Here is a 5,229-nt window from a genome sequence, read left to right on the forward strand (position 1 = left end):
ACATCTACTAATAAAAGTCAATCTGTTCTTATCAGTTTAATCGCTGATATGTCCTCGATGGGAGGACCGACGCATTAAACGCATTTTTTGGTGCCGGGAGCGGGCCTTGGAGCTTGCTCCAGCGCCTCCATGCATCAGCCCGGTATTGCAGTGCCTCCAGGCCCGGTGCCCGCTCCCCTTCTGGGAGAGCGCTGCCTTCCTCCTCTCTGGGTTCCAAAAGCAGCGGCAGCGGGGGCAGGGCCATGGCCCCTGGGTGGCCCCATAGGGAAGACCCTATGCAAAGGCCTGCTGCTGCTGGGCGGGCAGCACACTGACAGGGAGGGGAGCGAGTGAGCAAGCGCCCTCCTGCTTGGCAGGCAGCACAGCCCCGCCACCGCCTCCCGCCGGGGAGGCCGGGGCCCCGCGTGGGTCCCCAGGCCTGGGCAGGCAGGGGGTGTGGGCCGGGAGCCCGCTGCGGGACCGGAAGCAGCACCCGGAGGGTGGGTCGGGGAGGCCGGGGCCTTCCCGGCTACTGGCAGGCAGGCCTTGCAGCTTCTTTCCATGTCTCTTGCCCTCTGGCTTGGCCTGCAAGGCCGCTTAAGATGAGATGCTGCCTTTGTCGAGCGTTGTTGTTGCCGCTGCCGACCAAAGCCAGAGCAGTGGGGTGTGTGCAAGCGTGAGTCAAACGAAAGCAGTAGATGGAGACCAGGGCAAATGAAAGGAAGCCCAAGCCAAGCCAAGCCTGCAGAACAATGCTGCCAGCTAGTCAAGCGACCAGACCAAAATGCTGGCTTGCATCCATAGATGCTTCTCGAGCAAGTCGTGGACGGGACGTCCTTCTCCCCCTGTACTCGGCCTCGGCTGGAGTACTGCGGTCAATTTTGGGCTGGCTCCACAATTCAAAAAGGACGTGATGTGGAGAAGCTGGAGCGAGTCCGTCCAGAGAAGAGCCACGCCCACACACGATCACAAGTCAGGGAAGCAGACCCAATGATGACAGGCTGAGAGCCCTGCCGGGGCTCTTGAGCCTGGATAAAGCCCAGGCTCGCTCGCTCAGGGGCGATCTGATGGCCACCTCCAAGTTGACCGCCAACCAGCAGCTGGGGGGACGTGTGTGTTCACCACAGCGAGCGCCCCAAGGAAGGTGTAAGGTTCGACCTAGAAACTACTACGCAAAGCCTAAGCAAAAGTGAATGTTATGTGTCAAATGCCCATCTGCAATGATAAGGAGCACACAGTCTTAGATAGAGGAAGCTTGAAAACAAAAAAACAGAATCAGAGGTACTGGAACAAAGAGCTCATTATAATACTAAAAATCACACCCTGAGGCAGGGAAGATATATGCTAATGAAACGTGTACATTAATGAGATACATAGCTAAAACACAGGTATAGAGACATGCTCAGTAAAGAACTCCTTGCGTCACTCCTTTATAACCAATTAGCAAACAAGGATGCTTATGAAGATTCAACCTCTGGTATATAAGGGGCGCAGTATTGAATATGTGTGTGCTTGTCTTGTGAAATTATTCTGCTTGCACCTCTTATTGCTAGCAATAAATCTTTTTTTATACTTTCACCCCTGGTATCTTTATTGGCCTTTGCATACCGGGCACGAACCCAGACTTGAGCTGGGGCCTAACAGTTTTTGGCGACCCAGATGGGACTGCCGTAGATAGCTTTGCCCAGACTAACTGATGACCAGCTAATCTGCTTTTTCTTATCAAAAGTCGAGCGCGCCCCGGGATTTCTTTTCCCGGTGAGACTTTTGTTTCAGGAGGAGCTGGATCGCTGAGGCGGCAGTAGCCTAATGGTGCAACGCCATAGAGTGAAAGTATCAGTAACAGGCACCTGGGTGAGAGGGTAGAAAGGGCATAAGGCCTACAGTCAGTACGTCTGCCTGGGATTATCTCCGTAAGTATTCTGTCTGGCCCGAGTCCAAGACCAGTGATTTCCCCCCACCCCGTGAGGACAAGGACTAAGAACAGATCCCTGGATCCCAGGTAAGTCGGACAGTCAGAACCGGGAAGGCAGCCCTGAAATGGGTACTATTAACAGTAAGGTTAGGAAATGTACCCCCCTCTCTTGTGTATTGGGACATTGGGCAGAGTTTGGTGAGGATCCTATGACTAAGAAGAAAGCTAAATTCTTTTGTGAAACTGTGTGGCCACACAATCAGCTAGATGATAAAGAATATTGGCCTCGGGAGGGAAGTGTTAATTATAATACCATCTTACAATTGATTTTGTTCTGCTGGCAGAATGGTAAATGGGAGGAATTGATGTATGCGCAAGCGTTTATGTCTCTTTGTAGAGAGAAAAAAGTTTTGGAGGAATGTGGATTGGGGGAGGGGGTTGGGATCTGTGAGATGGCTGTGGCTCGACCAACTGCAAATCCTGTCCTGGACTGTCCGAAGCCGGAGGCTCCCCCCCCCGTGCTGCCTTTACCTTATCCTCTTCCTCCTCCTCCTGATGCATCTGATTCCTCGTTGGCATCTCCTCTTCCTGCTTTTTTCCCCCCCTGAGGCAGAAGTTGTAAATACTCCCCGACATAGGGATCTGGAACAGCGCGCCAACCATGGCTGTCAGGTGCTTGGCAATCTCCAAACTCCCCGACTTCATCCTCCTCCCGGGCTTATATCAGGAGGAGAGTACAGTTAGAAGCAGACTCCGGGGTTAAGGGAAAACATCACAGGGAATCTGATTCTGGCCATGGGAAGGGAAATGGGGTATTTCCCCTAAGAGAACAAGTGGTACCCGGGCCTCTCGAAGATGACGGTGAGCCAACCTACCGTCAAACCTTTGTGCACGTTCCTTTTAATACCTCAGATTTGTATAATTGGAAGAACAATAACCCCAGCTTGAGAGAGAATCCTGAAAAGGTACAGAACCAGTTTAAAATGATTTTCAAAACCCATAACCCAACTTGGGCAGATGTTCAGTCTCTTCTAGATATCCTGTTGACACCAGAGGAAAGGAGAATGGTAGTGAACAAAGCTCATGAGTACGTGGAAAAGGAAATTACTGCAGGGAACCTGCAAGGAAATAGAGACGATCATGTCCCCATCCAGGAGCCAGATTGGAAACCAGACCAAGATCTGACCTCCATCCGTGCCTATCGAGAATATATCCTCCGAGGATTGAGAGATGCTGTGAAAAAACCTCAAAATCTCAGTAAGGTGTATGAGATTCGACAGGAGACTAATGAGACCCCGAGTGCTTTTTTGGAAAGAATTTACACTACTTTCAGGCAATACACTCGTGAGGATCCGGAGGATGCATCGAACGCTCGCATGGTAAATATGATCTTTATAGGTTAGAGTGCACCAGACATTAGAAAGAAATTGCAGAAGGCAGATGGAGCAACAGGTATGCCTATTTCCCAACTAGTAGACATTGCTTACCAAGTATTTACTAACCGAGAAAGTGTTCAGGAAAAGAAACAGGACAAGAAAGAGGAGAGAAAGATAAAAATGCAGACAGCCCTAGTGGCAGCTGCAATCACAAGAAAACCTAGAGATGAGGGATCCTGGAGACGGCCGCAGAGACGGGGTCCATTAGAGAAAGATCAATGTGCCTTTTGCAAGCGAAAAGGACATTGGAAGCGGGAATGCCCTTATCGAAAAGTTGGGGAAGGTGAAAAGAAGAAAGAGGAGAGCAGTGGATTGTTTGTTTTTGGAAGGGATTCAGATTGAAGGGGACCGGAGGCCCGGGAGGGAAAGATAACCCAGATCCCAGTGTCCCCTGACGAGCCTCTGGTTAAAATGCAACTAGGGGACAGAGATGAATTGGTAGATTTTTTCGTCGATACAGGTGCTGCCCATTCTGTCTTAACTCAAAAACTGAAACCTTTAAGTAAAAAGACTGTGCCAGTGGTAGGGGTTACAGGGAAGGCAGTAACACGATCCTTCCTACAGCCAATGAGCTGTAATCTTGGGCAGGCCGAAGTTACCCATCAATTCTTGTACATGCCAAACTGCCCTGTTCCCCTTTTAGGGAGAGACCTCCTCTGTAAACTGCAAGCTACGTTGTCGTTCCAGGATGGGCAAATGTTTTTAACAGTGCCTCCTGAAAAGGGGTGGCATTTACAAGCTTGCCTTCTCGGCCTTCTCCAAGAGGAGAGTACACCGGATATTCCTCAACCCCTGCTCGATGCTGTTGTTCCATGGGTATGGGCAGGTCACTGACCCGGGAAGGCTAAAAATGCTGACCCTGTGAAGATTCAATTTTTGCCTGGGGCCCAGCCTCCATGTGTGAAACAATATCCAATGCGGATGGAAGCCAGGAAAGGACTGAAGCCGTTAGTTGAACGGTTCCTGGAGTATGGCCTTCTCCGTGAACGTACATCAGCTTTTAACACACCCATCTTGCCTGTGAAGAAGCCTAAGAGTAATGAATATCGTTTTGTCCAAGACTTGAGAGCTGTAAATAAAGTGGTTGTGAGTATATACCCGGCCGTGCCTAATCCGTACACCTTGCTATCTGCTTTGAACCCAGATCATAACTGGTTTACGGTTATTGATTTAAAAGATGCTTTCTTCTGTATACTGGTAGAGAGGGGATCTCAGGAAATATTTGCATTTGAATGGGAAGATCCAGATACTAGCATTAAGACTCAGTTGTGCTGGACTGTTTTACCCCAAGGATTTAAACAGCCCAACCCTGTTCGGCAATGCATTAAGCAAGGATTTACGCAGGCTAGAATTGCCACTGTCCTGTGCTCTTTTGCAATATGTAGATGACTTGCTTTTAACAGCCACCACTGAAGCAAGCTGCCTGGAAGGAACAATTTGCCTCCTTAATTTTCTGGGTCAACAAGGATATCGCGTTTCCAGAAAAAAAATGCAGCCCATATCCCAGAAAGTCACATATTTGGGATCTGAATTACAGCCTGGTCAGAGAGCCCTGTTGCCTGAAAGAAAAGAAGCTATATGCCGGCTGGCCCCCCCAGTAACAAAGAAACAACTACGAGGATTTTTAGGTACAGTAGGTGTTTTTGCAGGATTTGCATTCCAAATTTTGGGGTTATTGCAAGAGCTCTATATGAGGCAACACACGGAGATGAAAAGGTACTCGAATGGACTGAAGAGTGTGAGCAAGCATTCTGCCAGTTAAAGCAGGCTCTCATTGAAGCACCCGCCTTAGGACTACCGGACATGAGTAAGCCTTTTTCCCTTTTTGTGCATGACCGAGGTGGGGTAGCCGTGGGAGTCTTAACACAGAAATTGGGTAGCTGGCAACAACCAGTGGCA

At 49.6% G+C, this 5,229-nt stretch overlaps 1 pseudogene; it reads left to right on the top strand.

The window, feature by feature from the left end:
* LOC132247903 (U2 spliceosomal RNA) lies at positions 1-176 on the top strand (annotated as a pseudogene).
* Positions 177-5,229: the final 5,053 nt, after the last annotated feature.

The sequence above is a fragment of the Alligator mississippiensis genome, chromosome 1 (assembly GCF_030867095.1).
Source record: "Alligator mississippiensis isolate rAllMis1 chromosome 1, rAllMis1, whole genome shotgun sequence".
Taxonomy (NCBI): Eukaryota; Metazoa; Chordata; order Crocodylia; family Alligatoridae; genus Alligator; species Alligator mississippiensis.